We start from the raw sequence: 9,053 nt of genomic DNA on the forward strand, positions 1-9,053 counted from the left end.
CGTGCTGTACGTTGTGACTGGCCAGCAGAGGTCCTCCTTCCTTGGCTATTTGGAGATATCAGAAAGCCTCTGAAGTTTTGCTGGGGACTGATCACCCTAGGGTTGTACAATGACAGCCGGGGCACCTGTATTCATGAGTGGCAGACAGAGAAGAACAGTGGTAAGTGTCCAGGAGTCCTTGGGAAACTACTTTTAGATAGAGCAGTCACACAGCTGCCCACTTGAGATCTACCTTTCCCCTCTCCTTGTCCTGGTGCACAGTGCTACATTGCYCTGATTTTTCCAAATAAGATGTAAAACCTAGCTGATGGGCTTCTGCAGGCACTAGACCCTGCAGCACTGTTAACAAGAGCAGGGATGTTAACCTTGGATCCTTGCCCAAATTGAAATGGATATAATCTCTAAATGGCTAATACCAAAATGAAATCCATTTACAAGGGAATGTTTGTTCCTCTCTGTCCTGCAGTGTTGATGTGTTGAGCACAGAGGGGACAGCAAATTGCGAGTGGATAAATTTTGTGTGTCAGATGTGGTGGGAAACAAACCAAGCCTGTGTCTTTCTCCTTTCTGAATGGATATTGTTCTGTCTCCAAGAAAGTTTGGCAGAAATCAGCTGGAGTCGACAAAAACCAGAGCAGAGCAGACCAGATCCTGACTGAACTCTCTGATTTCATGGACTCTGGATTAGTCCTGAGCTGTGCTGTCCATCACGGGAATACCTTATGCTCTGCACTTCCTGAGATATAGTATGGACGTCGCAATCCCTGAGCCAGGGTTGTGCTGTCATCCAGTGATGGAGAGTGCATCAGGCTGGAGTAAGTCTCCAGAGCACTTGGCTCAGAGATAGTTTTGCTCTATCCACCCCAGCATGGGGGAAAGTAGCGGGGTTCCTGGGGGCTGTGGTTAAAAGGAGCACTGGAGGATATCCAGTGAAACTGGTCTGGACTGCAAAAACTAGTGATTTACAGAAAACAAATGGCATACCTGCTTAAGCTGCCCTTTCTGCTCTTCTCAAGAGTTGGGAGGAATTTGAGTCATGGTGGCTACTTGTGTAGCTGAACACCTGTCCTTGGCCTGTGCAGTGATGCTGTGGCCTGCCCACAGCAGAAGTGTGCTAGTAAAGGCTGTCCACCAGGAGCCTGGGGCAGGGCAGTGCCTTGTGCAACTGATGGGCTTTGCTCTCCGYTCATGCGCCGGGGGCCGCTTACTCCGGAGGAACAGGAGGTAAGTGGTGGCAGAGTTTGGAGATGCAGAACAGCGCTTTGGCATGACTTAATGTCTGGGTAATATAGAGTCTCTGCTTGCATAAGACATTTATGTATGGACCCGTAACCCTGTGAAAAGGAACTGAAGGGGGGTGGGGCCTGAATTAGTCACCCCTTAGGGATGCCATGGCAGATGTTAGCCACTGAACTGCTGGAGGATCACAGATGGGAGACAGAGCCACAAGTGTCCTTTCAGTGGGTCTTGAGGGTGAGAGCAGGACGAGCAGGCTGAGCAGCACTGAGGAGGGCGCTACACAGTGAGCTGAGAGACGAGGTCCCACTTCTGTGTTTGCACTCAGATCTCAGTGGGTCAGGAAGACTTCACACTGAGAGGCAGAAGTCGGGACGACAGGCATTTCCATGCTGCAGCGCAGGAGGTATAGGTTGGTGAATACAGCACTGTGAAGCCTATGTATATATGTGTAATATGGGATAGGCTGGGTCTCCAAAACAGTAGCACTAGACACTGGGCTGAGAGGGCTGCCAGTGTGCTWGAAGCTGGGAGATATGCTGTAGCAATGCACGATTTTGCTGGACTTGGCAGTCCAGCAGGGCCAGACTAAGGCTTGGGAAGATGCTTGAATCTTCAGCTTCTCCAACCACTTGCTCTGGCTAATGCAAACGTTGCTTTGGAGATGCTGAGAGGGTTCCCCCCCGCCCTTAAAAAGAGCATATGTTCTCACTACTAACAAGCAGGTTTGTGAAGAGTCTATTTTTAAGATGATTATAGGGTATCAGTAGCTGTTCCAGTGTCAACTGTGGGTTTTGTTTCCTTGTCGGCAGTAAACTGTTGGCAGGTTTGTGCACCAGAGGTTTACTCCTTCCCAGCAGTAATTGCACAGCGCAGAAATTATCACTTGCTCTGTGCCTGCCTCTGCTGGTTTCTCCCTCCGAGCCTGCTGTTTGCAGGCAGCTCCTCCTCACTCTTTCTACCCCGTGAAGAGCCACGTCATGGCGTCTCCTGCTGGCAAAAGGCAAGGCCAGGGTTGTTCTAAACAGCATAGGGATTAGAGGAAATGTGACATTGTAATAACTGTATACTTTATAGTAGTATGTCCCACCTTATTACACAGAGAAGTAGCCCAGAACCTAGTTCCTCTCCCAGTAAGCCAAGCAGGCTTACTTTCCCCTTGTGTGTTATATAAAATCCTACCYATAGCTCCAGCTGGGATCTTCAGAGTGGTGAGCATGGGTGACCTGGTGGCTGGGTCTCTGGAGAGCTGGTGTCAGTTTGTACATGTTATCTGGCAAATTGCTCAGTCTTTCTGCATCTTGGATCCCTGTTTGACTGGCAGGGAGAGCAGCATGGCCAGTCTCCACAAGGTGTTTTTGCACATGGCCACTGAGAATTTGAAGTCCTCTGATCCTTTTGTGAAAGAGGATGTGAAGTCCCTCTGCTACAGCAAAAGCTGCATTTGCTACAGGGCACTGGAGCGCTAACTCACACCACCCCTTTCATCTTGCTATCACATTGCTAAACCAGAGATGACTTATGGAGGAGGAAGCAAATAGGATCCTTTGTTGAGAATTAAGGAAATCACAGTGTAAATGGCTGCATCCTTTTATTTTTTAAGGGTCTAAATAAACCTATGATTTGTGACTGCACCTCTGCACACAAAGAGGTGGCAAGGGAGCACAGTGTGAAGTGTCAGCTAACAGGGCTCGGAAGGAGGAGTCCCTTTCCTTCCCCACAGGGCAAGTCCAGTAGGAAGATACCACTTGGAATATACTTGCTCCTTTTCCCTTGACATGCAGGATGGCTGGCATCAATCAYGATGACTTCTGGGTATAAAGTCTGCTCTCTGTGCTTCAGTGCAAGTCSTTGGCACACCTCTGTGTTCACACTCGGCCTTCTCCCTCTCTCCCCCACACTGAAAGTTTTCAAGTGCCATTGAACTGATCGGAGAGAAACAATTGTTCTGTTTCCCAGGCTGACACCTCCTGCTGAGCAGCCTTCCCTGCAGGAACGGCAGTCCTCTCGCGTTACTCTGGGGACACGATGCCTCGGTGCTGATGGGACCAGACAGGATCCGTCACTGTGCTGATGTGTCTCCTCCACAAAAAATCCTAAATGACACCAGTGTCTGAGAGACAAGGAACAAAGAACAAACAAACAGAATTATCTGTTCCATTTGCTCCCCTCTGGTCATCTCTGTCATCCAAATCTGGAGTGGGACTGTGGGTTTCATTTGTGGAGGAGGGCTTGGGTTTGGGGGGTTCTGCTGGGGATATGAAATGGGTTAGCCCTTTCCACATAAGACCAAGGAGCCCTGCAGGCCGGCATGCTGCTTCTGCTGGACTGTGTTTATGGACCAATCTGTCTTTAGCTCACTTCTAGAGTACAGGATCCTCTGACTGTACCACAACCAGTTCCTCGCAGCAGGCCAAAGAGGGGAGCAGGTAGTGCCTGTGGGGTAGTTTTCAGCATTTTTCCTGCTATAATAGAGGGCCATAGAAGAAGAGGCCTCAGAAGGACCTTGCCAATGTCGAGCGAGCCTGTCTTCCTGCCCCAAGGCATGATCAACTCTAAGTTGTTTCTGGCATAATCTCTTTTTAAAGACGCTCAGGGATAGAGGTTGTTCAACCTCTTCCAGGGCTTCTAAAAAAAAAAAAAAAAAAAAAAAAGCATGAAAAGAGTGTGGGGGGGGTTGTCTTTCTTCCTGACATCTGACCTAAATCTTCCTTGCTTCAATTTTAAGGCTGTCATTTATGTTCTCTGTGGTGGATGTAGCTGAACAAACCATTTCCTTTCCGTTTGTAGCAATCTTTGACCTGTTTGCAGGCTGCTGTGGTGTCTTGCCTCGCTGCTGTTCTTGGATCAATGAGGACCAACTGGGGTGGCCATGTTCCTGGGCAACATGTGTGGATGGATGTGTCACCTCTGGACTCATTCTGTCCAAACGGTCCACTTCTGTTCAAAAACAGAACACCAGCCTTCTGATGAAAATCAGCCCTTTACAGTGAAAACCTGAGATACTCTTGGTTGAACAAGACATATGTGGAACTTAGCCCTGTTGAGGATGCTGGCAGTAAACCTTCAAGGCACTGTGGCCTGTAGCTCTTGAAAACAGCTTGTCTGGTTCAACCAGGCAAGGAGATTTCCCCCAGATGTGCCTTCTGGTTTTAAACTGATTGAAGGAGATTTGCCTTCTCTTTTCTTAAACAGCTGCTATCTTATAGCTTTGGAAGTGAAGGCATTTTAAAGGTGGGTGGATTAATGCTTGTAAAACAGTCTTGGCTGTTCATCTTCAGGAGATTTAGGACTGATTTACTGCTCTATTTTCATTCTGAATCTCATAGGAAAATCCTCTTTACTTTACCTGGAGGCCATTTCACACCTTGAACAACTCCCATCAGGTAGGTGAATTGTTGACTTGACTCTCCTTTCATTTAAGTTGTGCCAGTTGTGAGCTGTGTGTTCTGTAACAGCCTCTCCTTGTGTATGGCAGCAACATTTTGAGACATGCCATAATTGTTGTTTCAAGTGGCAGCACTTCCGAGTATGCTGGTGGTACATGTTTTGGGAAGAGTGGAGGAGGAGAAGAGACCAAGGCAGACTAAAGGGCATTGCTGCATGAAACTGCAGTGCCTCTAACTGAGGTAGAGGAGGCTGCCAAGAACAGGCCAGTCAGTCTAGAAACATACAAATTACTTAAGGATATCCAGAGTAAAACCTTTCCAGATAGTCTTCCTGGCCCTGTAGGCCATCCGCAGGTGAGTGATTCTCTGTGGACCTCCACAGAAAGGTTGTAAAGAGCTGGCTGAGCAGAGCAAAACATGTGTTTTCATCAACCTGAGAAAAGAAGACTCTGMAGTTTTTTAAAAATGCTTCAGACTGAGCAGCTGAAGGCCTGGAAAACAGCCCTAAAAATAAGTAACCTGTAGCTTTATCTAATTACACAAATAAGTGCCTTTCTAAGGGTCTGGATGAATGACTGGGCCACCAGCTTGCCTTCCACTGGGAGATGAACYGGGCTGGAAAGTAAGGGTACCAGTGTGATGTCAGCAGAGCTTGCGATGAAAGCAGTGGGTCTTGTCCCTGGTCAGCCCCAGTTAAGAAAGAAATATGTTCACAGACWTCAAGTCTCCTGCCTGCTGCAGGGACTGCTCACTGGTGATGACACCTCAAATATGTTTTAATAACCAGCGGCTGTTAATAAGTGCTAACTACTCCACCAGTTTAGATGCATCTCTTTAAATTTAAACAGGATTAGATAAGGTAGAGAGATTATTAAATACCCAAATGAACATTAAGCAGATATATTGGAGGCTTAACAACTCTGCAGCAGATTGTTAAATTGCTCTAAACATTTCCTTACTAGTCTGGGGGTATTTAATTAAAACAACCCCTCTAGTCCTCTGTAATGTGCCTAGCAGGCCTGCAAGCCCTGTGCAGGGCGGGACCCTAATTGGCAGCGTTACCATTAGGCTGAGCTGTGCTTGAGGACAATTAAAAAAACAACAGCCCCCCTCCCCACCCCACCCCAACAAACCACCCCAAGCCCCTCTAATTAGTGTGAGAAATGACGACAAAACAACTCCGAGTGTCTCCAGTGACAGGTGCACAAATAACAAGGCTGATGAAAGATTTTGCAATTAAGATTGTGCTATGAAGATTAATGGGATATTTTCATAAACTGATGTAAGATTGCCTGTAACCCAGTTGTCTCCACATTGCTCTATCTCCTGCTCACCARTCCTTCTGTATACCTTGTTTCTCAGATTTTCCCCTCTTTTTTTTTCCTGATCTCCATGGGTTTTTGTCCCCAGCACTGGTTTCAGTTTTCCTAGCATTTTCCTTCTCTTCTCTAGGCTGGTGTTGTYTGAATATTGGGTTTCTGCTCCACTTAAACTTCCTGGCTCTCAGGAAGTACATGTGGGATGCCCGCACAGCTTTATTCCAACACAAGCTGTGTCTGAAGAGCGCAGGGAAGTGAATGACTGCAGGTATTTCCGAGGTAGCTCAGCCCTGGTGCTGCTCACGGTGCTGCTGCATTGCGCAAGAAGGACTGGGCATGCCAAATTGTCTTTCTAGCCTGATTTTTGGAGGTGATGACATTTAGACCATCATGTAGGGGCAATTATTTCCCCCCCCCCCCCATTTATTTTTTGTGGTTATGAAGCTGTTTGACTCGTTTCCCCAGCACTGATGGGCCATGATCTCAGAGGGATCAAGTTCCTGCTAGTCACATGGAAACGTGTGGCTGGGTGGTGGAGGGAAACTTTTAACACCCCGCTGGGGAAGGGCATACAGTGTGTGCTCAACCTTTATTAGTGCCCAGCGGATCCAGTTGCAAAGCGCACATCTAGTGCTAGAGACACGTGTTTGTGAGGGTTTCGGAGGCCCATGGGCCACRTTGCCCATGCCTCTTTCCCAGCAATGTCTCCCTTGAGTGTGCCAGGAAACCTATTAACCCAGATCAAATGTGATGCGACACATAGGAATGATAGGAAGCATTAGACTGGCAAAGAAGCATTCCAAGAGTGGGACCAGACAACCCCCTCTTCGAAGAGGGAGGAAGGCTTGCACCTATCACCCAAACCCCCTTCTTTCATGGAGATGTTTGCTTGTTGATGCTGTCATTGCTACTTCATTACTCCTAATTGCCTGTTACTCTTGATATCTCCAAGCCAGGCTATTACATGGAGAATTTACATTTTTAATCTAGTGAAAGCAGTGATTGGACACACAGCCTCCAGCCCTGGTTTTCTTCTTCTCTTGATTGCTATGATACACCGGGTTTGAGGTCCGGCTTTCCAGTTCATCTGAGCTTACTGGCTGCCCCTGTTCTTACTTGTTTTTCCTTCCTGACCTTGTCCTCAGCTCAGCTGGTGGCTTTTTGCTGTGACTTTCCTGTGTGGTTTTGGAGGACTTTGTTAGGAGAGTGGGTCACAGGCATGGGAGGGGCACATTGGGACATATTAGACCTGCCCAGCGAGAGCAGGGTATTCTCTTTCTCACTGCTGCTTTTTCCATTGCCATGTGTCCATCTAAAGACGTTTTAGAAGAGATGCCTGGCTTCCCCCAGGGCCCTCTCACCAGCTGTGGGGAAGCCCCAAGACTGTCCTGAACCCGCAGAGATGGGGATGTATAATCCCATGTGCAGGGATTTCAGAACAGTTATACCCAGGGCCCTGAAACCTGTCCAACCACTCCCACACCATACTGATTGTTAACTTTGCTGGGGAGGCGTGTGAAACAAGACCTCAGTAAGTTGCTCTTAGCCTCCTGATTCAAGGGCTATTTCTCTGTTTTTCCCCATGCCTGCATCCCTAAAGAAGCTGCTGTAAGTTTTCTTCTTTCCTACAACTTTTTAACACTCTTTAAATGAGAGTTTGTGCTGTACAAAGAGCTTGCTTTAGTCATTTCTCCTCTCTGCACAGAGGTACTATGCACGCTTCAGGCTCTGACACACATTTTATTGGTCCATGTAAAAAACATGATCCAGCAAAAGGCAGGAGGATTCCATTCTCTTAAGCAAGAGGCATTAATTGGTGGTGACTTAGAAATACAGTTTTTCCTGAGCATGGTGTCTGTCTGACAATATTCCACTCACGAAAACAAACAAGCAAAAATTAGGTCTCTCTGTCTCTTGTCCGTGCGCCTTTTTGACCTGATATCTCATTGTCTTTACTTTACTTTTAATTGCTCAGCTGTTGCCCTATTAGTGTCACCACTTGGCACAACGCAGAGGTTGTAGCTGAAATGCTCTGGCTGGTGTTATGTGGGGTGTCAGACTGGATAAATATAGTGGTTCTTCCTGTTCTCACAAATCTTTCCCTCCCCCTACCCTCTGTTGAGAAGCTGAAAGCAGTCAGCAGAAAGTTAGTGCAGCCCAAGACTTAATGGACTTGCTTGCTGGCTCCACTCTGTTCTGCAAAATCCCCTCATGTGTCAGCTCCTGACAGAAAGCTCACTAGTCGGCTCCGTAACGAGTCTGTGTCCGTGGGTCAGAGCTTTCCGAACACCACTTACTTCTGAGCTTTGGGAAAATACCCCAACAGCTGAATGCTGGCTCCTGGGCAGACACATGCGACACTGAGCAGTGCCACCCAGCATATGTAGGTCTAGGAGCTCACCCTCCCAGGTCCTGGGGTTGCTGGTCCCTGTAACCCTCCTAAGTGTGTTCCCAATGTGACAGTCCTTTGAAGCTCTATAATCATTGCTAGGTGAATTCCACAGCTGGGGTTATGATAGAGGCCAGATAGGCTGAGTGCTGAGGTTGGCTGCAGTGAAATAATATTCCTTGGTTTGGGATAATCAGTGTCTTGTACAGTTGGAAAATGCCCTGAATACTTTCAGAGTGTTTCTAAGGGTTTTGCTTGACATTTTGATCTTTCATCCTCATTCAGGATACCAGCTCTAATGCAATTTGAGTTGGAAGGCAAGAGTGTCAAGTCTATAGTTTTCAGACCTTTAATCATCCGGAAGGTAGAGTGAGACTTTCTTTCAAAAACGTGTAATGCTGGTAAATGGGTTTGGAAGTTTTGCTGAGTTGGAGAAGTGCATATTGAAAGAGAACTGGTCCCATAGGTGGTACAAAGAGAGGAAGCATGCCAGCCACCTGCTTGCAGACCAAGTCTCAAATGTCATTTCCAAACACTCAGCTACTGCAGCCTTTGATCCTTCCATAGCATTTCTGGCTTGTTGCTGCCTATCTAGCAGCTGTCTTTTGTGCAGCCATTATCCAACTTGCTGGGGCCTGAGATGGCTCTGACCCAGCAGTGTGACCTTTACTGTCTGCTAGGTCTTGTGGCCTTTGAGTTGGTGCCCAAAGTTCTCTCTTC

The sequence above is a fragment of the Apteryx rowi genome, unplaced genomic scaffold, assembly GCF_003343035.1.
Source record: "Apteryx rowi isolate R43461 unplaced genomic scaffold, aptRow1 scaffold_65, whole genome shotgun sequence".
Lineage (NCBI taxonomy): Eukaryota > Metazoa > Chordata > Aves > Apterygiformes > Apterygidae > Apteryx > Apteryx rowi.